This window comes from Corvus hawaiiensis, chromosome 19 (assembly GCF_020740725.1).
Source record: "Corvus hawaiiensis isolate bCorHaw1 chromosome 19, bCorHaw1.pri.cur, whole genome shotgun sequence".
NCBI classification, from domain to species: Eukaryota; Metazoa; Chordata; class Aves; order Passeriformes; family Corvidae; genus Corvus; species Corvus hawaiiensis.
In genome coordinates, this window is record NC_063231.1 from 1,506,557 (window position 1) to 1,531,465 (window position 24,909).

A 24,909-nucleotide genomic window follows, 5' to 3' on the forward strand; every position below is an offset into this window, starting at 1 on the left:
TGCCCCTTCCCACGAGGATTGGGGCAATCAAACATTGTCCGGGCCGGTTTGCCCAGCGAGATAAGGGACAGGAGATAAGGGGGTGTTTGCTGCCAGCCCAAGGCCAGGGCCAGCTCCTGCCCAGGCAGGACAGGTCCCCCGGCCCCGGGGTGACCCCTGCGGTGACATCTGGTGCGGCTGGCACAGCTCTTCCCGTGGGCACGGCCGGCACCTGCGGCCGGAGCTTGAAAGGGAGGAGTGAGGAGCGACCTCTGCCCTTGGGATGTGCCCGGCTGGGGTGAAAATCCCATTGGGAAAATCCCACCGTGCCGTGTCCTCGGGGAGTTTGGGAAAAGGAAAAGTCTGGCCACAAAACGAGGTTCCCACTTTATTTTCCCTGTGTTTTCCTCTCCCCACAGCCACGTCCTTCCTTTGGGAGCTGCACCGGGGCTCTCATTGCTGAGATGCCACCCCTGGAGCCATCCTAAATCCCTCGGCATGGGGCAGTGCCAGCACAGCCCAGCTGCCTCTTGCTCCCAAGGGATGGATGCCAGGGAATAAAACATTCCCAAGGTCTCCATAACCCCCCGAGCCCATCCTGGTGGGGTTTTTTTACCGCCTGTGCCAGGTTTGAGGCGAGATGAAAGGGCCCTGCCCCACCTGGGGCACACCTGGAGCACAGCTGTCACCTCCCGGCCCTTTATGGCCCTTTGTGGTGCCGCGGGCTGATAAGGGCTCACCTCGGGGGGGGGCGGGGGTTGATAAGGACTCACCTGAGGGAAGGAGGGGGTGGGTCCCTTCCCTGTCCCCAGGGCTGGTCCAGGCGCCCCTGGCTCCGCTCTGGCCTCGGGAGCATCAGCCCTGCAGAGCTGCTCCTAAGCAAGGATCCACGTGAGGGTTGAAATTCCCGGAGTTCTGCGCTCCAGGAGGGGGAGTTTCCCTGGCCAAAGGGATTTTTGGGATCCTCTGGGATGATGAAGCCGTGTGTCAGTGTGGGATTTAATCCTCCTTTAGGGCCGGGTGTGAAAGCCGACTTTGGCAAGGCAGCACCAAGCTGTCTGTGGGAAGCTCGGGGGGAAGAAAACTCCCAAATTGTGATTTCTGGATTCCCTTTAATTTCAGGGATTAGGAGCCCAATTCCTGCTTTTCTCCAAGCTGCCACGAGTGGGTTATAAATTCAAATTGCCGCAGAGGGAAGGCTGCTGCCAGAGCTCTGGATGCTGCAGCTGTCCTGGCCTCACCTCCCACAATCCAGGGAATGAACTGCTCCCCTTGGCTCAAGACGGGAGTGTGAACAGGAAAATCCCGAGAAATCCATCCCAGCCAGGCCCTGCTCTGCTCCCTCTGGATGGGCTTGGTGAGAGGAGCCAGAGCTGGCGCTTCTCCCACGCCAGACCTGGATTTAGGGTGGTGGTTTTGCTTAAAATTGGAGATTTTGGTGTCAGCTCAGTGCTCTGCACTCCCATTTTCCTTTTTTATTTGGCAACTTTGCAGCTCTTCAGTTGATAAAGTCAATTTTGATAACACAGCCCTGAAGTCTGGAATGCCAGGAAGGAGAGGAAAAGGAATAGAATCTGGATTTTCTCTGTGGTCAGGTCTCGGGATTTATTTTCCCTTTATGTAATCCTGGTTTTCGAAGCTGGAGGAGTGATCCAATTACCGCGAGCCGGTGCCATCCTCCAGCGCCTGGGGAATCCTGCAGCTGGTGTGGGGTTAGCCGGGAGATCCCTGATTGGGATTAGCTTCGCTCAGAGCTGCTACCGCTGAAGTTGGCAGCACAGGAGCTTCCCTTTCCCACAGCACGAGCTCCAGAGTCCTTGGGAAGGACTTCTGGGGATGCAGCAGAGCTGCTGCACGTTTTGGGGTCTGGCAGGGTGGCTGTGACCTCTCCCCCATCCCAAAAAGCTGCTGGTGGAGCTGGGTCAGCACTGAAGGATCCAGCTTTGCTCCAGCCTAATCCTGACCTTTCTCCCCAAATCTTAGGGTGTTTTTTCCAGGGTTTTTTGCAGCAGCCGATCCTGTCTGGGGCTGTTTGAGAGGATTAAACCCCAGCCCGGCTCACCTCTCCTGGCTCATTCCTGGGGGCACAGAGCTCCGGGGCCACCGTGCCCTGGGCCACGTGAGCTGGCACTGCCAGCTTCCATCAGCTCCCGGGGAACAAATCCCGGATTAGCAGAGCCGCTGGCCGTGCTGGAAGCGCAGCCCTGCTAATTAGGTTTATGTAACCGCGCTCCCTAATCGGGGAGGGCTGCGCTGATTAATTGGGAAGCGCGCCGGGGGCTCTGCTGGCCTCTGGAGCTGCTGGAGGCTGGGCTGCTGCAAATTCCCCCAAAAATTATCAAAAGAAGCCGTGCAAAGCGTTGTTCCGGGCGGGATTGGGAATGCCGCTGTTTGCCGCTCGTGGCTGGGACTGGCGGGGCCAGAGGATCCCAGAATATCCCGGCTTGGAAGGGACTCACGGGGTTTGTCCAAGTCTTGGTGCTCTACAGGACATCCCGAAGGATCCCAGCTTTTCCTGAGCCTTTGGAGCAGAGGCCGAGGCTCCCTGGCCGTGCTGCAGCCTCTGCCCAGCTCCCAGGAACTGGGGTCTGCAGCAGGAGGGATTGGGCTGGTCCAGTGCCCACCCAGTGCCAGAGGGGTTTGTGCCCCCAGGAGCGAGGGCTGCGTTTTCCCAGGGCCCAGATGTGGGCGGATCCCATGGGAATTCTGTTTCCCAGCTCCTGTTGAGCAAACCCCAGGAAAAGTGACAGGAGCAGCCGAAGGCTGAAACATCCCAGGGAAATGCTGGCTAAATCCCCACAGCAACGGGAGTTTCCTCCCAGCTGGGTCCAGTTGGGAATTCTCCCTCCCCAGCTGCCATTCCCCCTCTGCCAGCAAGGGAGGTGGCACCAAGGGTCATCCTTGGCACTGTGGTGGCAGGGAAGCTGCCGCCCTGGCATGCGAGGGAGAGGCTGAGCACAGGAGGGATGGAGGAGCTTGGGATCATCCCAATCCCGCCTGGCCTGGGACACGTCCAGGGATGGGGCAGCCCCAGCTGTGCCAGGGCCTCGCCTCCCTCACAGGGAGGGATTTCTGTGCCTCCCCCATGGGAATGCCGATGGCTCATCCTCCCTCTCCAGGGCATTCCCACCCTCGGGGCCAGCCCGCAGCGATCAGGCCAGCCCTCAGGACACGATCCCTGTGGCAGTGACATCCCAGGCGGGGCTGTTCCTGCCGGACAGGCTTTTCCTGCCCCTTGTCCCTGCACATCCCGGCTCTCTGATCCCCCTGGGTCCGGCCCACCACCGATGGTGCTGCCGAGCTTTGATCTGCTCCCGGTGATTAAATTCCTATCATCCGGACTGACAGCTTAATATTCCTTAATATTCCTCATCCAGGCTGTGCTAAATTAGTTGTGTCTGTCTCGCCAGAGCTGCAGAAATCTTTCTGACAGCTCCAGGCACTCGATACTTTTTTCCCCCCTTTTTTCCCCCTTTTTCCCTTTTTCTCAGTGTACAGTAGGAGTTGTCTTTGCTCTGTTCAGGGAATCCTTTCCTGAGTTTCCCACAAGCTGCTGGAGTGCTCTCTGTGCCTGTGGAGTGGGAACAGCTGCCCTGGAGTGTGGGATTGGGATCTGCACGGGACCAGGCTGCGGCTTCCATAAAAACTCGTGTCCTCGTGTATTTGGCATTATTTCCTATCTAAATCTTGGTTTAGGTTTGATTTTTCCTGTTTTGAAACTGAATTCCTTGGGCTTTTGGGATTCCTTGGAGCAGCTGATGCTTTTCACATCTCTGTTCGATCCCCCGTTGGATCTTTAGGGTTCCTGCAGCCATTTTGGGGTGAAATGTGGCACTTTGGGGGATCCTGAGGCAGAGGAGGAGGAGCAGGTTTTGGTGAGGATCCGTTGGCAGCAAATCCATTCCAAATCTTCTCCTTTCCTCTCCCCAGAAGTGGGCAGCACCTCTGGCTGCCTAGGTGCCATCAGGGCGGGCTGATGGATGGGACAAGGGACATCCCCTGGTGTGGGAGGCTCCGGGGCTCTCGGCTTAGGGAGGGGAAGTGAGACGAGATCCACTTGGAGCCAGCCCTGCTCAGCCAGCTCGAGGAAAGTTCCCTCCTTGCCAAGAGCTTAAAGAAGGGAATGAAACCCCAGCAGCAGCACCCTGTGCTAATTGCCACATGGAGAGGCAGGAATCCTAAATCAGAAGTTAATCTCCGGCGAGGATTAGCAGAGCATGCGGCGTCTTGTCAGATGTGGGAGCAGCGGCCGAGGCTGTAATTTTTCCAGACAAGAGGGATGTTCCTGCTGGAGCCCGGCCCCCCACGTGCTGCCCCAGTGACCCACGCGCTGCCCCAGTGACCCACTGGAGGCTGGGCTGGGCTGGGTGGCTGCAAATTCCCCCAAAAATTATCAAAAGAAGCCGTGCAAAGCGTTGTTCCGGGCGGGATTGGGAATGCCGCTGTTTGCCGCTCGTGGCTGGGACCGGAGGGGCCAGAGGATCCCAGAATATCCCGGCTTGGAAGGGACTCACGGGGTTTGTCTGAGTCTCGGTGCTCTACAGGACATCCCGAAGGATCCCAGCTTTTCCTGAGCCTTTGGAGCAGAGGCTGAGGCTCCCTGGCCGTGCTGCAGCCTCTGCCCAGCTCCCAGGAATTGGGGTCTGCAGCAGGAGGGGACGCGGTGCTCAGCTGGCCCATCCCAGCGCTGACCAGCAGCTTTGTGGGAATCCCTTATTTTGGCAGAGAATTCCTCATCCGGGAGATTGGGATGCTGCTCTCGGTCCTGGAGTCTCCTTGGAGAAGGAGGTGGCTGCAGCATCCTTGGATCCCCAGGAGGAGCTTCCTGCATCCCCTGGATTTGGGATGTGCTGCTGCTTTTGGCAGCCGAGCTCTGAGGAGCCCAGCTTGGCTTTGGCAGGGCCTGAGCACACGGAGTTAATTAGTGGCTGTTAATTGCGCTGGGAGCTTTGGGAATCGGGCAATGTTTGGTGCCGTGGAATTCCAAGTTGCAGTTTCCAAGTGTGGCAGCTCTGGTGGAACTCCTGCTCCAGCTCTGGAAAAGGGGGATGCCACGGGCTGCCCAGGAAAAAAGCAGCATCTTCGTAGGTTTGGTTCCTTTTCTTTTCTCCCTCCCTGGATTCCTTTGGAGTCTGTCCATTATCTGCTCCATCTTTGCTCCCCCACCGGCAATGGAAAACGCAAACCCCGGGCTTGGCTTTGGGAACAGGGATGCAAATCCTGCATAATGTGGAGATGTTGTGGAGTCGTGCCCAGCATGGCATCCCAGGAACTGCAACCCTCAGGGCACTGCTGGGAGGCTCCCACAGGGAAAGGATGTTTTCCATCACTTGACACCTCTCTGGTGTTGCTGGGACAGGCAGCGCTTTCCTGTTATCACGGAGTTGTGGAATGCTTTGGCTTGGAAAGGACCTTAAATCCCATCCGGTCCATGGATCCATCCCGTGCCATGGACACCTCCCACCATCCCAGGCTGCTCCACGCTCCATCCAGCCTGGCCTTGGGCACTGCCAGGGATCCAGGGGCAGCCACAGCTGCTCTGGGAATTCTATTCCAGTGCCTCCCCACCCTCATAGCCAGGAATTCTTCGCCAGCTTCCCAGCTCTCCCTGCTCTCTGGCAGTGGAAAGCCGTTCCCTGTGTCCTGTCAGCCTTGCTGGCCCTGGGGACAGGGATTGGGGTTGTTCCCTGGGCTCTGGCACAGCCCTGGCTCTCCAGCTGCTCCATGGCTCTGCTTTCCCTGTTTTTTATAAGCTCCCTTCAGGCTCTGGAAGGGGCTCTGAAGTCTCCCTGGAGCTCTCCCATCTCCAGGTGAATTCTCCCAGTCTCCAGAGCTGCTCCATCCCCTTGGAGCATCCTCATGGCCCTGTGACTTCATTAACATTTCTTTATAATTATTTACTGCTCCTTTCGATTGCTCCCTGAGCTGGGAGAGGCTGGAATGGCCCAGCTGAGCCCTGGGGACACTGGGAGGACACTGGGAGGACACGGGGAGGACACTGGGGGGACACGGGGAGGACACTGGGGGGACACGGGGAGGACACTGGGGGGACGCTTTTGCTGCTGGTCCTTCCCACCTGAGCCCGACCCGGCTGGGGGGAGTTTCTGTGCCTGCAAGAGGTTAAAACTCTGCCCCTGTGTTTACTTTCTTGGCTGCCTCAGTGCATAAAAAGCTGTCAGCACCTCAGGTGGGGATTTATTTGGGCATTAAAAAGGGCCCGGGGCGGGCGGATGCAGACGCTGGGCAGCTCCCTGGAAAATGTGCCTGTAGCACAACCCCAGCTCTGCACACAGCTCACCCTTTAATAAGTGCATTTAATTAAAGTCATACAGCTTGGTTTTTTTTATTATTATTATTATTAAAAAGGAGGGAAAGGGGGGGGGGAAGGAGTGGGGCCTGCTGAGCTGCAAGTAAAGGTTGGGATACAAAGAGCAGGTTTGGAGCGTGGATTTAATGGAAAAGTCATCAACAACGTGTTGTGTTGCTCCTTATTTCCCAGCCTTGCTTGGGGTTGGGTTGGGGGGAGAATTTGAAGGGGTTTCTGAATTTCCAAGCTGCCTTTCCCCCCTCTCCCCATCCACTTCCCCGCTGTTGAAATTTTGCAGAATTATGAATTTTTCCAAACCAAGTTGCCAAACGCTGTTGCTCTTGGATGGAGCCGCCGTTGCTTTCTCTGCTTGTTTAACCTTTTCCTTCTTTTCCTTGGATCCGGGGGAATCCTGGAGCCCCCAGGTTTGTTGTGAGCACCTCGAGGGCCCTGCCCAGCAGCTCCCTGTGGGGGAGCTTTGGGAAGGGGCTGTGAGGTGGGTGAGGTTCTGAGACTCTTTATCCGTGTGCTGATCCCTGCTGGGCCTGGGGGGAGCAGGGACAGCCCTGTGGGATGGGAGCCATGAGGCTGTGGTGGCCCCAGGTGTGTCCGCCTTGAGGTCCTGCTCATTCCTGGGGCCTGGCCTTGCCCTTGACCAGGAGCTTAAGCCGGGTTTAATCCTCCATGCAGGACAGGTTGTGGCTGCCCCATCCCTGGAAGTGTCCAAGGTCAGGTTGGTCAGAGCTTGGAGCAGCCTGGGATAGTGGAAGGTGTCCCTGCCCATGGCAGGGGGTGGCACTGGATTAATTTTAAGGTCCATTCCATCCCAAACCATTCTGTGATTCCATAAAATGCAGTTTTGCAAGATTTTGGTGCTGCTGGTTTATGGTGTGCTGCTCCCTCTGGCTCTCTGAAGGTTGGGATTTTTTCCTGAAGGATAAAATCTGGTGGACTTGAAACCTGAGGAGGGGTTGTAGATACTGATGGATGCTGTCCTTGGCGCTGGAGGAGGAGCAGGAGGTTTGTGAGGTCCCAGTGGCCTCTTCTGAAATACCCTGTCCATGGCAAGGATGGATTTTCCCCCATGGGAATGAACCAGCAGAGATTCGATGGATACAGGAGTCAGGGAGTGCCTCCTGCAGCCCCACGGGCAGGTCTGGGACGGCTCAGGGCTCTCAGCTTTCCCACTGGATAATAAAACCGGCTGGGAGATGCTTTTTGCCTTCCCTTCGCAGTGGGATAAGTTTGGGATCGTGTCCCTTTGCTGCTGGGGCTGGCAGGGAGCGCTGCCCCTCCCAGCCAGGCACTGCCCGAGCTCCTGGCGCAGGCACAGAGGACACGGCCCTCTCCTGGGTGGCCAGGAGGTCCCTGCAGGGTGGCTGCTGCTGCAGGAGCAGGGGGAGCGTGGATGGCGTTCCCTGGGGACCGGGAGGAGCGGGGTGCGTGCTTGGGATTGATGCTTTTGGAGGAGGACACCGAGCGGGGCGGGAGCGTGCAAGCGCTCTGCGCTCCTGGGGCAGTCACCAGATCTCATCCCAAGCCTAAAGCCAGGTCATATGAGTCCTTATTTTCCTTCTCCTGTCCCGCCTGGAGTCTGCTCTATTCGTCTGCGTTTCGAGCGGCTGAATCCGCTGTAAAGGAGCCTCGCATTCCTCTGGATAATCTCGGGCGAGCAGGGCCTGGCTGCAGCCTCTCAATTAAGCCGAGTTTCTCTTCCCTTTCATTCCCTGTCTCCTGGCATCCTAATTGGAAGGGCTGTGGGCAGGACACGGTGCCCTTGGCGTGGCGCTCGGGGCAGCGCTGGTTGCAGCAGCACCGGGGGGGATTTGCCCCTGGAATTCCGAGCGGAGCAGAGCCGCTCCTTTCCCTGCCTGCTCCATTTTGTTTTCCTTCTGGCAGAGGGAACCAATTTCCTTCTGCACGGAGCTGGATTAATTCAGCCTCTCCACAAAGCGTCCCTTTTGTCCCCCTCTCTCAGCTCATTCCCGAGGTGCAGGAACAGGAGTTGCCCCCCTGAGCCACAGAGGTGCCTGGGGGGAGCTGGGAACCGGGATGTGCATCCCATCAGCTCCCCCTTATCTCCCCATTCCCACCGATTTCCCTGCAGCAGCCAAATGAGTTCAGCAGTGAGAGGTCAGGTGCCAAACCTTCCTTTCCCCCTTGGGAGCCAAATCCAGCTCTCCATGCCCAGCCCTGGCACTGCTCCGTGTCCATGGGATCGGGGTGGGGATGGGGATGATGCCTGGGGCAGCCCCGATGCTCCTCAGCGCTGCAGCTCATCCCTGCCAATGGTTGTGGGATCATAGAAATTGTGGCTGTGCTGTCCCTGGAATGTCCCAGGCCAGGCTGGACGGGGCTTGGAGCAGCCTGGGATAGTGGAAGGTGTCCCTGCCCATGGCAGGGCTGGAATAGGATGGGCTTGTCCCACTCCTGAGGGAGCTTTTCCTGCCTAGGGATAGCACCAGGATAGGACAGCAGGAGCTGCCACTTCCCAGATTTCTCCTGGAATGCCGGCAGGGCTTGCAGGGCCCTCCTGCTGTAGCTGCTGAGCACTCAGGGTGGGATCAGCGGTGTTTTACAGGCTCCCTTTCCTAAATCCCTGCTCTGCTCCGAGCCGTATCCCCTGCACTGCATTCCCAGCCGCATCCTCCCTGCCTGCTCCTTGTCGGGATCACGGTGCTGCTCCTGCTTTTCCTAATTCTCCTCCTGGAGAGGACAGGATTTCCCTCAGGAGCTGGGAATGTGCCACACACACACATCCACCTGTGCTGCTCCTCTCCCGCCTCTCCAGGTGTTTTATGGAACAGCGCTTTTGACATTCCCAATTTATTTGTTTCCCCGCCGGGACTTGTTGGGGACAGAACATTTCGGCTCCTGCGGGAGTCGCAGCGGTGCTGGGGAGGGATCGCTGCCTTCTCCAGCCGCGCTGGGTGTGGGATGTGGGATATGTGGGATGTGGGAGGGCTCCGCGGGGCGCTGCAGGTACGGACACGCAGCTGCGGAGAGGGAAGCTGCAGATGTTCCTGGAATTCCCAAGCCGGATACGAACAGGATGCGTCTGTCGGGGGGAGGGCGCTTGCCAAGAGCCTGACATGAGGACGGGATCGTTTTGTGCCCTTCCGATGGCTCTGGGAATCTGGGATCGTTCTGTGCCCTTCCGATGGCTCTGGGAATCTCGGCGTGGCCCGGGGCTGGGAGAGCGCTGCTGGAATGGCTGCGGGATGCGGGATGAGCCCTGGGCAGCAGCCGATCCCAGCTCAGCTCCAGAACGGCTCCCGGGCATCCCCTGCAGCTCATTCCCACCCCCAGCCCCAGCGGGTCTCCAAACCTCCGCTCTCCTATCCCTGCACAGCTTCTCCAGTGGCTTTCAGGCTGTTTTCCCAGGAAAATCAGCTGTGCTCGTGCAAACCGAGTCGGCCTCACCCCAGAACCTTTCTCCTCATTCCCATGGTTCCTGAATCCCTGTGAGCCGGGGCTGCCCTGCAGTGAGGGAATGTTGTGTCCATGCCTGCACCCCTTTCCGAGGGTTTTTTTCTTGGATTATCCACCCTGCCGAGGCATGGGATGGATTTCATCCCTGCCAGGTGATGCTCTGGCTCTGGCTCGGCCCTGCCCGTGTGGGGCCAGGACCAAATTCATTGGAAAGCAAAGTGCAGGAATTGGGAATCCCGTGGATGGGAGGATTTGTTCTGCCTCCCCCCGGGGTGTTGCTCCCGTGCTCGACATTCCTTGCGTGGATCCCTGTGGGCACAGGGAAGTGTCCCTGTGCTCCCGAGGGTTTTCCCGAGTTCCTCAGGGAGCACACAGGAGGTTCCTGCCAGGAATCCAACCTCTGCACGATTCCTTGGCAGGAAGTGTTAAAATCCGTGCGAGGTGAGGAGGGAAGGGGCCTGGATCTGCACATTCAGCCCCGCTCTGTCCCTGGAGCAGGACTGAAGCCCCTCAGCCTGAGGGACAGGGGACAGTGACACCTCCAGGTGATTTCTGCCTTGTGACAGGGAGCTTTCCCTGCATTTCCCGTGGGGATGAGGTATTCCAGTGCCTGAGGGTGGCAAATCCTGTTGGAATCAGCAGCTGCGGGCACAGGAGGGGCTCCAGCAGGGATGGTGAGGGGGCTTTGCCTTGATGAGGCCCTCTGGACACAGGGATGGGTGTTCCTGCATGGACTGATCCGTGTTTTCCTGCTGCCAGCCAGCTCCAGAGCCCGGAGCTGGGGAATTCCCAGGCAGGAGTGGGGCTCTCCCTGCTGCTTCCCAGCAAACAGGACGGGGCTGTCGCCTGCCACGGCTCTGGCTGTAAACAGGCAGGGAAAGCCACCCGGCCCTCAGGTAATGGCGCTGGGACGGCATCCCGGGCTCCGTGTGCCGATTTCCTGAGATTCCCGGGATGCTGTGGGATGCCAGGAGCTCAGCCAGCCTCCTCCCAGCAGCTGCAGCATCCTTCAGACCCCTCGTGCTCCAGCCCCGAGGCTTTTGGCCAGGAGGGGCTCCTGGGTGTTGCAGAGCAGATGTTCCAACACCGCAGAGTTGTCCCCTCTGTCCTCCCAAACTTCCTGCCCGGATCAGCGGCTCCTGAGACTCCAAATGGAAAAAGCAGCTTGGGGCTGTTGTTATCTTGGAATCCAAAATTTCCTGGCTCCCGGTGCAGTTTGGGAGAGGGGGTGTTGTTCCTTGGCTGCTCCCACGGGGAATCCGGGATAACCATCCCGATCCCGCTCCTGCTCCTGGCCAGGGGTTTGTGTCAGGGGCGATATTCCTGCCTGGAACAAAAATAAAGGGGAGAACTGGCTGGAGAAAAAGGGCTGAGGGAGCAGCAGGAGCAGGGAATCACTGCAACAGCCAATTAATTAATAGGTTAATTATTATTGCTGTCGTGCGGGGGATGAGGTGAAGCTTCAGGAGAGCTCTGCCTGTGGGAATCGGGGAAGAACTGATCCAACATTCCAACAGATCCCTCCCTTGGGATGAGGGTGAGGGGTGAGCGATGGCCTCCGTGGCCTTTCTGGATTTAGGGAAATCCTCTGGATTTGCTCCCTTCTCCGTGCCTCGGTTTCCCCGTTTGTGTGACACGGACAGTGATGCAAAGCAGTGAATGGAGGTGGAGTTTTATCCTTGTGCAGATGAAAACCTGGGAATTCTGTGGTGGTGGTGGAGGAAGGTGCAAAGGACAAAAACGCTGGAGTGAATATTTGGGAATGAAACAAACCCGTGGGTGAGAGGGAAGGGTCTGCTGAGGGCTTTTCCATCACGGATTAACGGGGACAGTAAAACCCTGAGGGGTTTTTCCATCCCTGGGCAGTTCCCAGGTGCTCTCCCTCCTCCTGCCTGGTGGGACCCCCTGGCTGGGCTGATCCCGGGACATCCCAGCCCATCAGTGGCAGTTCCTTGTCACTGCTGTGGCTGCAGGAGACACAATTCCTTCATTTCCCCCAGCCCATCCCATCCCTCCCGGAGCCTGGGGGCAGCTCAATCCCAGAGAGGAGGGGAAAACCCACAGGAGGTGTTTGGTCCATGAGCAGGGGTCCCCCCCTGTCCCCAGGGCACACCTGGCGGGGTGACAGAGCGGTTTGGGCTGTCCCCCCTTTCCTGGCGAGGTGGCAGTGAAGGGACAGTGCCCCCTTTGTCCCTCTCCTGGCCTGGAGCGGGAATGTGTGCAGGGAATGGCCCCATCCAGGAAAAACCCTCTTCCCTTGGCCGGAGCACAGGGAGCGCGCTGACCTCGTGCCTGGGATGCCGCACAGGACCTGCGGCTTTCCCTCCTTCCCCCCTCTGCCGCCTGCCCAGCCCCTGCCTGGCCGGGGTTTTGGGCACACTGAGCTCACTTTGAGCAGTGTCCCCTGGGTGGGGTGGCCTGGAGGGGTTCGGTGGCCGGAGGGGCCGCAGGGAACTGGAGCCTCCCTGTTCCCGGGCTCCTTTGAAGGGTTTGCGGCTGCCCACAAGGACCTGGCCGCGGTCGAGCTGAGATCCTCTGGCTGCTCATTTTGGGACCACCAGCGAGCTCAGGGACAGGGCTGTGGCCACCTTTAGATATCAAAAGATATCTCAAAGGCAAATATTGAGAAATATCTGGGTGGAGGGAGCCGGGCTGGGATTTTGGAGTGCTGGGAGCCAGTGGCTGCAGCTGGGGAGAAGTGCTGGATGTATTCCCATGGGTGGCACATGAAAGATGGGGCCAGGTGATTAATTTGGGGGTCTGGGGGACCACCAAAGCTCTGTGGGGTGTTTGGACAGAGCAGCTCAGATTCATCCTCCTCCTCCTCCCTTCGTCCTTAAATCCCACCCTGCAGAGCGCAGGGAAAAAATAGCTCCACTTCAAAAGCCCCGTTTGGTGGTGCCTGCAGCTCTATTTATACTTTTATTGCTCCCCCAGGTTTTAGGGAAGAGGTTTTTTCATGGAAACATCGGTGTGGGGTGGCCAATGCAGCCACCATCCTCAGAGAGCGATTTTAGAGCTGGGGAGCGGGCAGATCCCAGGTGATCCCAGATCCAGCTGATCCGAGCTCCATTCGGAGCTAATTCAGTTCTCAGTTTGCTTGGGAGAGTTCTTCTCTCCTGGAAATCCCACAACATCCCAGGAAAATGCATCTCTCAGGGTGAAATAAGTTCAATGTCCAGACTGGACCCAATTCCCACCCACCAGGGTCCTTCTGCAGGTTTTAAGGATGGAAGGTGGATTTTGGAGTTGCCCACAGCTCCAGGGCTGAGCCCAGCTCCTGCTGGCTGCCTCTGCTCTCCCATTCCCCGTGGAGAATGAACCCAATCTCCCAACTTCCCACTGAAATGTGGAGGTGTTTCATGGGAGCCTCCAAATGGCCTGGAGACCTTTTCCTTCCTCTTCCCAACGGGAGCATCCAGGTGTTACCTGGATCTCTCTGGAATGCTGGGCTCTGACCTGATGTGAGAGTTAAACCTTTGTCACGACAATGACCTTGAAGGATGCACAGACCCCTGGCTTGTGTCAGGTGTCCTCCAGCAGCTCCCAAACCTCCTCCTCCAGAGTTTTCCTGAGATCTCAGGAGGAAAGGCCATAAAATGGTGACTTTTGGGGACAAACCGCCTGGTTCTTCACTGGATCAGCACCTTGAGCCACACTCAGGGTCACATTTGGTGTTTCAATATTCATCTTCCACCCTTTCCCGCATCCATCAGCCCCCGTGGAAGCTCCAGCTGCTCCCATTCCATAAAAACCCACCCAGAGGCTCTCAGGGTGGGAATTTCTTCCCTCCCAGCTCCAAGCCAGCCCTGCTGCAAAGCTGGGGCACCTCCCTGGCACGGAGGCAAGGAGGGACCCCAGGAGGGGCGGGCAGAGCCCTGAGCCTGGCCCTGCTCCTCGGTGCCCGTGGGCTGAGCGCGCACGGAGCCGGCTCCGGCTCCAGGGTGTTTGTCTTGGAGATTAAATCTGGAGAGCCTCCGGTCTCCAAGTCCATGCCGGGAATGGAGGGGCAGGAGGGAGGGAACAGAGCCCAGCCCTGCGGGAGAACACACCTGTTAACCCTCTGGAAGCTGGGACACCGAGGGCTGGAGGGCAAGGGCAGGGAGAGGGAGAAAGGAGGGGGAAAACGGGGCTGGGAAATCCCTTGGGAAAGGTTGGCACAGCCTGGATTGCGGCACCTGCTCGGGAAGTTTGGGCAGGAATCCTTTCTGTGCTCCTTCTGCACCGTGGAGTGTTCCCGTGGGCAGCAGGGATGCTCCAGCCAGGATAGTTCATCCTGGAAGTGCTGATCGTGGAGTCGTGGAATGGTTTGGGTTGGGAGGGACCTTAAAGCCCATCCAGTGCCACCATGGGCAGGGATGCCTCCCCCTGTCCCAGGCTGCTCCAAGCCCCAATGTCCAGCCTGGCCTGGGACATTTCCAGGGATCCAGGGGCAGCCACAGCTGCTCTGGGAATTCTGTTCCACCTTCCCAGGGAAGTTTTTCCTAATATCCCACCTAACCCTGCTCTGTCAGTTTGAATCCATTCCCAGCCCCTGGTGCAGGGTCAGTGTGTGAGACCCCAATCCTGAACTTCCCCCACCTCGAGGCTTTTCCTGCAGCTCTTTTTGTGCCCATTCCAAGGGCTGGATCCCCCCCTGCATCCCAGCCCTGGCTCTCCCGCCTGCCCAGCTTCGTTTGTGCCTCCCCCAGAGGTCTGAGGGACATGGGGACGTCTCCACCTGCCTGTCCTGGACCCCCAGGAGGCTCAGACCATCCTCCTTCTCCTCCTCCTGAGCCTTGTGCTGAGCTTGGCCCTCAAATCCCCTTTAAATCCCGAGCCCGGGGCAGGCAGGAGGGAGGGAGAGCATCCCGCGGTGCTCCGGTGTTCCCAAACACTTCACCCCACGCACGGAGCGTTCTCCGAGTGTTCCCGCGGCGCTCAGGGCTGCCTTTGCAGCGATGTTTATCCAAAAGGATCGTGCCTCCGAGCCTCTGGCACGTCCCAGGCCAGGTAGGCCGTGTTTATCCAGGGGCTGGGAGCTGGGGCTCAGCCAGGGCCGAGGTTCCTCCGCGATAGAGAGGATTTCAAAACCCCTGATTGTGAGAGGCCAAACCCACGGCAAACGCGGCTCCCGGTGGTTTCAGCCAGGCTGAACTGGTGGAACTGGGCCAGGGGGAGCTGGGAGAGCCCCCCCTCCTCTGCCAGGGCAGGTTTGACATCCCCACCTTCAGCGGGATGGTTTCACTGGAATGCTTTGGGCTGGAATGGCTGGAGCTGGCACATGGCCCATTTTCCCCTTATTTCTGCTGCTTTTAACCTGCAGTGGGGTCGGGATTTCTCTCCCAGATGATCCCAGTTTGGGATTGGGGACAGCCTGGAGGAGCCCACAAAGCTGGGAAACCACAGGGGCTGTTCCCCACACGGCTCCTTCCCTCAGCATCCCCGTGCTGGGGATGCACTGGATCAGCTGGGCTGCACATGGATCTCCACCCTGTGTTTTCACCCATCCTCTCTGTCCATATCCAGAGGTCTCCAGCTCCTCTGAGCACCTCCTGGATGTGGAGCCAGCCTCTCCTCCAGCTCCCGAGTCCAGCTGGGGAGGGAAAACCCAGCGGGCTCCGGGCTCGGTGCTGCACTGCCGCAGCCTGGGCTGGGCAGAGCCTCTCGTTTAACCCCAGAGGAATAATTTAATTAAAGGAGATGCAGATCTCATCCGCTGGGAGTTCTCCCTGCAGGCTCTGGGCCTGGATCCTGCCCAAGGCACCGGAGGGAGCTGGGGGAGGAGGAGGAGCTGGGAGGGAGGAAGGCTGGGCACTGCTGGGCTCCAGCGCTGGCCGGGTCTCCCGCTCACCTGCCCTAAGGAAGGAGCTGTTCAGCCCTCGGGATTCCCCTCCCAAATCCCAAATCCCACTTCCCACTGAAGTTTTATGGTTTCAGTCAGAAAACAGCACAGCCAGGAGGAAGGAGGGAGCAGGGAAGTGGGTGTAGCTTGGAAAAATCAGCTTTTGTGCCCGCACTCCTTTTGTTATCCCGTGAAAATATCTCCCTTGGAATCTTGCTTTGCTGTAGACTGGCTTTGGTTGTGGGAATGCTGGGAACTGGGAGCAGAGAGCTGGGAGGTGTTGGGAAGGGGGAGAAGCAGGGATGGGGATGGAGGAATGGACGGTGCACCCAACCTTCCTTCTCCTCAAATCCAAGGGAAGCTGTTGGGAATGAAGTCTCTGGACATGGCAGGACCCCTCAAACCCCACAGGAAACCCCCAGGCTCCGGCAGGGAGAGCCCATTAAAAGGGAATGGGCCAATCAATAAATCAAGGCAGCTGAAAAATTAAACCTGGGGCTTGGGAGAGGTGTTTTGCCTCTTTCCAGGTTTTCTTTTTTCTCCCCTCAATTAAAGCAAACAAAACTCCCAGCGCAGGCGGGTGCTGAGCTCCGGGTGCCGGGGAAATGAGCTCCGTAAATTACAGCTGGGATATGTGGAAGTGTTGAAAAGGGATCAGCTGTTCCCCAGCCCGGCAGGGGAGAGCGCTGGGAGTGCCCAGTTCTTCAGGAAGGTGGGATTTTCTCCCAAAATCCATCTCCGGGTGGATCTGACATGGATGTCAATGAGGAGAAGCAGCTGCTTGTGAAGGTTGTGCCGAAGGGATTGGGATTTATCCCAAAGATCTGCAGTTTGCTGTCGGGTTTGGGTCACACTGGCTGCATCCCTGTCCTGAGCAAACCTCTTTGGCCCTGGGGCGTTTGGGGGCTCTTTAACGGGACCTGAAACTCGCTGGAATTTTGGGATCAAACCTCGGGATGCTGCTGGAGGGGTGGGAACACTGCCCTGCTTGGGGACAGGGCTTTGTGGTGGCCTCAGCAGTGTTGGGTTCATGGTTGGACTGGAGGAACTCCGAGGTCTTTTCCAACCGGAATCATTCCGGGATTGTGTGGGGGAATCGGGACTGTGTGGGGGAATCGGGATTGTGTGGGGGAATCGGGATTGTGTGGGGAAATCGGGATTGTGTGGGGAAATCGGGACTGTGTGGGGAAATCGCTGCCTTTCGGTTTTCCCCTCCTTGCTGTGCCCCAGGGCACGTCGGAAACGCCGGGATGGGTGGGAGCGATCCCAGGATGACGGGAGCCAGGATGATGGGAGCAGGCGTTAACGGCTCTGCACAGCCTGTGCCTTACAGTGAACCGCGGAATCCCTGGAATAACCGGGAAATCCTTGGAAATGCCACAAGGCCAGTGTGTGCCCGTGGCTGAGCGTGCCCTCCGGCCGCGGCACTGCAGGAATGGCTGCTCTGTCCCGTAAAAGCCCCGAGGTCTGAGCCCTTTTCCAGGTGCTCATCCCTGTGAGCCCTTCCCAAGCTTTTCCCCCCGGGACGGCAGCGCCCGGGAGGCGGCGCAGGGAGGAACAAGGAGCTTTTCACTCGGGGGCTTTTTTTCCTGACCTACATTTTTATATTCCTGCGTCCAGTTTAGGTTTCAACCCGTTGGCGTTTCTCAGCCAGCAACAGCTCCAAAAAATTCCCGATAAATTCTAGGAAACGCTGGGCTGGGACATTTCCAGGGATCCAGGGGCAGCCACAGCTGCTCTGGGAATTCTGTTCCACCTTCCCAGGGAAGTTTTTCCTAGTATCCCACCTAAGCCCCGTGGGGTCACTGCATGGCTTCCCCTCCCGCTGGGAACGGCCCTGTGGGACTTTTGGGGGTCACCAAACCCACCCTGTGACCCTTCCCCATCCCAGGGATGAATTCTGATCCCGGGAATCCCACGCTGTCTGATCCCAATGGATGTTGGGATGAGCCGTGGGGGATCGCACGCGGTGTCCCCACGCCCTGCCAGCCCAAACACGGCCACGCACGGATGAATTTCACTTCCAGAGGGATCAGTGCGAGTGGGTGTGGAACAAAACCTCCTTTTTTCCCTGCAATCCATGAAAATTATTTTTGGAGAACTTGCTGTAACCCACTTCGGACAAATGTGAACGGAAACAAAGCCCTTTTTCTTGCGCTTTTCCCTCGGCTCCCTGCAGGGTGAGAGGTGGGGAATCCACGCCCGTGGTCACTGGGGGCTTTAGGCTGAGCTCAGGAGGGAGTGAGGAGAGCTTGGAATGGGGATCCAGGTGGGATGAAGGCTTTTCCCCAATTCCTTTCCGATGAGGGTGGGTTTGGGTTGTGTGTTTGAGGGGTGTTTAATTCCTTCGGCCGCGTGTCCTTGGCTTGGACGCTGCAAGACTGGATTGTTTTATCCATGTTTTATTCATGTTTTATCCATGTTTTATCCGTGTTTTATCCATGTTTTATGTGTTTTACCTGGGTTTTATCCATGTTTTATTTATTTTTTACCCATGTTTTATCTGTGTTTTATCCATGTTTTATGTGCTTTATCTGGGTTTTATCCATATTTTACCTGGGTTTTATCCATGTTTTATTCATTTTTTACCCATGCTTTATCTGTGTTTTATCCATATTTTATCTGTGTTTTATCCGTGTTTTATCCATATTTTACCTGTGTTTTATCCATGTTTTATGTGTTTTATCTGGTTTTATCCATGTTTTATCCATATTTTATCCGTGTTTTATCCATATTTTATCTGTGTTTTATCCGTGTTTTATCCATGTTTTATCCGTGTTTTATCCATATTTTACATGTGTTTTATCCATGTTTTATCCATTTTTTACCCATGCTTTATCTGTGTTTTATCCATATTTTATCTGTGTTTTATCCATATTTTATCCGTGTTTTATCCATGTTTTATCTGTGTTTTATCTGTTTCATGCATGTTTTATCCATATTTTATCTGTTTTATCCGTTTTATCCGTGTTTATCCATTTTATCTGTTTTATCCATGTTTTATCTGTGTTTTATCCATGTTTTATCCATATTTTATCTGTGTTTTATCCCTGTTTTATCTGTGTTTTATCCATAATTTATCCATGTTTTATCCATGTTTTACCCATGTTTTATCCATGTTTTACCCATGTTTTATCTGTGTTTTATCTGTGTTTCATGCATGTTTTATCCATATTTTATCTTTGTTTTAGCCATATTCTATCCGTGTTTTCTCCATGTTTTATCTGTGTTTTATCCTTGTTTTATGCATATTTTATCCGTGTTTTATCCCGGTTTGCTGCTCCACTCAAAGGGGAGTTATTCAAAAGGAATCATTTTAACTCCCCCACATTTCGGCCTCACAGCGAGGCTGGGCCCCAAACCCTGCCCTGCTCGATGCCCCTGAAGGGTTTTTGGTGTCACTCTCCAGCTTCAGGCACCCAAAAGGGACAAAGAGCCCCAAACCCACTCCCCTCCAAACACCAAATTCCGGGTGAGTCGCTGAATTCTCCCACCCTTCCCCATCCCCTAATCCTGACCCCAGCTGAGAGGGAATTTTGCCTCTGGATCAGGCTGAGGTCCGTGGGGGCATTCAGCAGGGTTTTGCTGGGCTGATTTCCCGCTGTATCATTCTCTTTTTATAGGGAAGGGTGTGTTCCCGGCTTTCCTGCCGTGTCGGGGTGGGAGAGGTGCTCTGGCACACCTGGCTTGGCTCTGTGTTTTGGGAATTCTCTGGGAATTGGGATGGAGGTGCCCCGGAGGCTCCCCAAGGGTTGCGGTTCTTGCATCCCCCAATCCTGAGTCTCCGCAATTCCTCCCTTCAGGAGCAAACCCCGGAGCGTCCCGGGCCTCACGGGGAGCGATGGCTCTTGGAAAAGGAGATTCCAGCCCTCGGGAAGCACGGCTGGATCGTGCCAGGGCAGGTTTGGCTGCTCTTGGATGAGTCCCACCAGCGTCTCCGGGACCAACAGTTTCCATTTCTCTGGGAGAGCGATGCTGGTGCTGCTGGGCCTCACCATGACCCACTGGGATCGGGGACAGGGAATTTCTCCCTTCCCTCAGGGATATCAGATCCTTTGGGATAAGGAGATAAGGATCGTGGTGGTTTGAAGCTCCATAGGGTGGCAGGATCCCATCAGGCTGGGGGAGCATCTCCCTCTGCTCCGCTCGCGCTGCATCCAGCTCTGCCTTGGCACGTTCCACCGGGTTTCATCCCCTCCTTTTCCATGGAAAGAAGGAAGGGAGAGAGGGGAGAAGGGGAGGGCACGGAGAATTAATCAGCTTAGGGTCAGCACAGGAAGAAACACCGCTGAAATTGGTAATCCCTGGGCTGGAAATCTGCTCAGGAGTAAAAGTGCAGCCGGACGGGTTTTCCTGCTTCCCTCCCTCCCATCTCTGAGGGCAGCGGGTGGGGACAGGGCAGGACTCCAGGGTGGCTTTTGCACCCTTGTGTGGTGTCACTCCCTGAGCCAAAGCTTTCCGGAGAACACCTTTTTGACCCAGATGTGAGGATTTGGGACATCCCCAGGCCGTGGGGAGCGGAGCCGATCCCTGGGATAGGATCCTGTGGGATGCACGGCCAAACCCATCCTCTCTTTGGGACAACCATGGAGGCTGTGCAGCGCTTTTCCCGTCCTGTGAGCAGTTTATTCTGCACTGGGATGGGAGAGAGTGTGGGAATGAGGAGGGTGCCCCCTGTAATCCCTTTTATCCTGGGGATCCAATCCCTGCTCACCTCTGTGGATGCAGGAGGCGCCTCAGAGCACCCCTGCTCTGCCTCCAGGCAGCAGATGGAGATCTCCCTGTTGGTGAGGAGGGGGAAGAGCCCTCCAGCTCCTTTGGAAGATCCAGGGATCACACGGATCACATGGATCACCAGGAGCTCCTGCTGCTGGCAGAACCCGAGGGGAGCTGCTCAGCTCCTGCCTGCCCACAGCGAGGGGCTCCGGACTTCCAGCAGGAAAAGCAGAAATGCTGGGAAGCAAGCAGAGCTCCTGCTCAGGGACTGTCTCTGCACGGCTCAGGCCCATCCCTCAGCCTGGCAGGGCTTTGTCACCGTGGGGACACTTCTGATAAATGACCCAGAACTGTCAGCGGGTGCCAGAGCCTTCCCAAAACCTGGGGCATTGTGGGCTGGCCCAGCCTGGTGTCACCCCGTGCTGATCACCCTGCTGCAAAAATGAAGGAGAATGGGACTTTCCTCATTCCTCGCCCAGCCCCAGGTGACACACGGCGTTCAAGAACCAGGGTGGCCTTTTCCTGCGGGGAGGGAGGGGGAAAATTGCTCGAAAGAGCGGGAGGCAGAACAGGTTGGAGTGCGTGAACGAGAAAGTCCTCAGGGTGCGGCTGGGGGGGGTGAGAAGTTCTATTTTTAGGCTTCCACCTGTGCTTGGGTTTGGGGGGTTGGTCAGAGCTGGAATTTGAGGAGGAAGCTGCAGACGGAGGTGGGAGTGATGCTTTGGGAGCAGCGGATGCCGCGCTAGGAGTGCGTCCCTCTGGGAATGAGCCACTGCCAGGACCCACCTGTGGCCCCTGCATCCCTGGATCACCCCTGGACCATCCCTTGGGATGCAGCCAGGGCGTGTTGGCCCTCACAGCCACCCCCTTCCAGATCTCTGGGTGGTGCTGTGGTGTCCGGGGGCCCTTCCTGCAGGTCCTGCTGCACCTCAACCCTCTGAGGTTTTCCTGGTGTCAATCTCAGGGCGAGCTCTCCACCACCGCGGGCTGTGCTGGGGTTACAGAGCCAGGGTTTGGGGGAGTCTCATCCCGTCTGACCCCCAGAGCCCAGCACTGCCATCCCCAGTGCCCCGGGGGGCTCGGGCCGGGTGTTTGGTGGCAGGGCCGGGGTGTCGGTGAGTCAGAGCCGGCTGTGCCGGGCCGCTCGGTGACTCACGGAGCTGCCTGTCTGGGCCACGGTTATTCATTAACACCTTCCCAGGAAGGGCGGCCTGGGAACAAACCACTCCTCTGGCCCGGGAGCTGCGGTGACACCCCGCCGAGGCTGGCTGGGGTTTTGGCAGGCTTTGGGATAATCGCTCGGGACTGGGGCTCTGGGAGCTCGGCTGAGCTGGGGCTGAAGGAGAAGGCTCAGGGCAGCTGTGGCTGTGGCAGGGGCTGCCCCGAGCCAGGGTGATCCTTCCTGGCCAGTTTAGATCCTCCTGGAGCGAGGCAGCTGCTCCAAGCCCGGCACAGCACTGAGGTCTCGCAGGAACCCCCGACCCTGCCCAGAGAAGCTGTGGCTGCCCCGTCCCTGGAAGTGTCCAAGGCCAGGGCACGAGGTGCTGCGGCAGCTGTGCTGGGACCGGTTCCTGCATCGGGCTGTGGCTCTCGAGCTGCATTTTTGAAAATCCAGCCCTTTGGATGGGAAGAATTCCGACAGTAAAAGCGGAATTGGGGCATGCCTGAGCAGGGCCAGGGGTCTGAGGGAGGGACACCCGGGAGAGGGAGCAGCAGGGAGGTGGAAGCTGCCAGAATCCCGTCCCTGCCCCTTGGATCCTTTCCTGTTTGGCTTTGCTGCCCACACAGTTCGTGCTCTCGCTGTCTGTGGATGCTCCCACCCTCCGCAGCCAGAATTCCCGTTTTATTCCTGTGCTTTGCTCTGCTGCTGGAGAACGCGGGTTTGGGGAGGGCAGGAGGCAGATCCCCACCTCAAAATGTGCAGGTCATCCTCGTTCCTGCTGCAGGCTCAGCTCCTCCTCCTCTGTTGGCTCGGGATGGATCCTCTCCTCTTCCCGGGATGCTGCTGAGCCCTTGTTCCATCCCTGCTCTCCCGGGATGTTGTGGGGGCTCGTGGAGAGGACGAAAACACCGGGGCTGCTGTCCAGCAGACGCTGGTGGCTCGCAGTGTGTGGCCCGGCTGTGCTGCTCCGGGCTGGAGTGGGCCGGGGCACAGGGAAGCAGATGATCCCTCATGGGGAGTGTGGGAGGCAGCGGGAAAAAAATCAACTGCACCTGAAATCTGGCTGGCTGTGAGGGTTCAGCGCTGGGGGGCTGCAGTGGGGGGGGGGGGGAGGAGTGGGGTTTTTTAGGATTTTTTGGGGGCTGGGTGGTGTCCGTGGGGATGTCTCTGGGAGAAAGCAAGGGGCTCTGTCCTGCGGGTTAAACTGGGGCACCCCCACGGCACCGAACGGGATTCACCCATTCAGGACGTGCTGCTGGCCCCAGCACGGGCAGGGGACATCCCGCAGCAGTCCCCGGGGCTGCACGCATCGCTCCTGCCCCCGGTGCCTCCATCCCCGCGGAGCTCCGGCCTCATCCCGCGCTGCCCAAAGGCTCCTCGGGGCTGGGGGCAGCAGGAAGCGCCTTTGATCCGCGGGTGTCACCCCGCGTTCAAACCCGCGCCGCGGCACTGCCCGGCCCGAGATAACAGATAGCAGATAGCAGATAACAGATCAGAGCCTGCGCCCGGGGCCGCGCTATCGCCCGCGCGCGCCTCTGATCGCTCCCGGCCGCGGCGCCTTCAAACGCGGCGCGGAGCGGACCCGCCCTGAGCAAACCGGGGCTGGCTGCACCCGGCGCTCCCGCGCAGGGCTGGGGACGCTCGCAGCTTCACCCCGAGCGTTTTGGGGGACCTTCGTGGCCCCCTGAGGGGATGTGAACTGCCAGCGGTGGGGTTGGACCCCCGGGGTGTTCTCATCTGGGTGCCTCTGCGATGTCACCACCATCCCTGCCTGTCCCGGATCCCGCTGTGCGCAGGTCCCCAGAGCCTGGGAATTTGGGGTCGGTGCCCTGCAAACCCCAGTGACGCTCATGAGGTGCCTCTGGACCTTCTTAGGGGGCGCTGGGTGCTTCTGGAGTGTCACCACCAATGTTTGAGCTCCCTGCCTGTCCCGGATCCCGCTGTGCAGTGATGCCCAGAACCTGGGAATTTGGGATTAGAGCCTTGCAAACCCCAGTGATGCTTGTGAGGTGCCTCTGGACTGCCACCACCGATGTTTGAGCTCCTGCTCATCCCGGATCCTTCTGTGCCGTGGTCCCCAGAGCCTGGGAATTTGGGGTCGGTGTCCTGCAGAGCTCTGTGATGCCCGAGAGGCAGGGGATGCTGCTGCACCCCAGCTGCAAATCCTCTGCCTGCAGCGAGTGCAGCGTCTCCCAGCGTGCAGAGCGCTGTCCCTGCCTCTTGTGAAAGTGTTAAAAAATGAAAGCCTTTAAGAGCTTCCAGATGTTCCGCTCATGTCCTGGTGTTACCCAGCCCCATCCTCCAGAGCTGAAGGGGATCCTCAGCAGTGGGGTGAACTCTGGTGCCAAAGGGGCTTTCAGGGGAGGCCTCGGGGCTGCTGCTCCCTCTCCTCTTTCCCACATCACTCCAAACATTGGGTTTGGTGCCGAGGAAGAATCACTCACCCTCTGCTCCACCCCAGCCCGGCCCTTCCATTCACGCCGTGTTTTTTCTTCGCAGGGTCCGTGCTGAAGGCTCGGGGTGAGGGACAGAGGGGACAGCCAGGACACCCAGGAGCAGCTCCCGAGGACGGACACTGCAGCTGGACACACGGACAGCGGGGACCAGCAGCTCGGCCTGGGCAGCGATGGAACATCAGGGCTGTGAGAGGCTCTCCCCTCAGCGCCCACCACCAAAACCAGCTCCGTGCCCGCTCCTCCGGGACACTGCCGGGGCTCCACAGCCCCCTCCCAGGGGATTCCTCCAGGAGCTGAGCTCCTCCCGCGTGGAACTGGAAGGACTTAATGAGCTGCTCTCAGCTGGGCTTTGGGAATTATCCTTTTGGATCCTGGCGATGGATGGATGCTGAGGAGCTCTTGGCTCAAACAGGAGCTCAGTGCTTTTCTCTGGGAAGGACCAAGCGCTTGTCCCGTTTCCAGTGGATTTTTTTTGGTCTTTTTTTTTACGCCTCCGCTCTTTTTTTGCTGCTTTTGGGGGTTTGGGTGTTTCCTGAGGACGCTGGAGCTGCGGTGGATCCCGTGGTGGGAGCTGGAGCCTTTGGAAGAGCAGGAGCTGAGCTGGTGATGCTGGGGTTTCAAACTGTCTGCCAGCTGTGCTGGGAGGGTCCTTCTGCCACACCTGGAACATCCCACATGGATCCCAGCCCAGGTGGGACTGGGAAGCAGGAGCAGGAATGGGGGGAAGCCAGACCCCAGCGAGGGGAATGTCACAACGGGGGGAGCGTCACCCTCAGAGACAATTAAATTGCATTTAATAAACCCCACTGGCTCCATGAGTGCTGGATGTTGTTTTCCCTTTGCCTTGGCTCAGCCACACTTCCAGGAGATTTTGGGGATGTCTTGGATTGTCCAGGAAACCTTGAGGAACTTCTGTCCTAACAAAGCTGGCCCAAGAGTTTATCACCTTTATTTTGCAGGAATGTTCTCCCCTGTCCTTTCCCCTTTCCAGCCTTTAACCACCACTGCCATCCCTGCCATCCCTCCCGCTCCA

At 57.8% G+C, this 24,909-nt stretch overlaps 1 long non-coding RNA gene across 1 annotated transcript in view; it reads left to right on the forward strand.

Moving 5' to 3' along the window:
• The window catches only part of LOC125335926, a 41,422-nt gene extending 16,728 nt beyond the window's left edge, over positions 1–24,694 (forward strand). The window contains exon 3 of the long non-coding RNA XR_007207590.1: positions 23,920–24,694. This is a non-coding gene — a long non-coding RNA (uncharacterized LOC125335926). The remainder of the gene's footprint in view (positions 1–23,919) is intronic.
• The last annotated feature ends 215 nt before the right edge of the window (positions 24,695–24,909 follow it).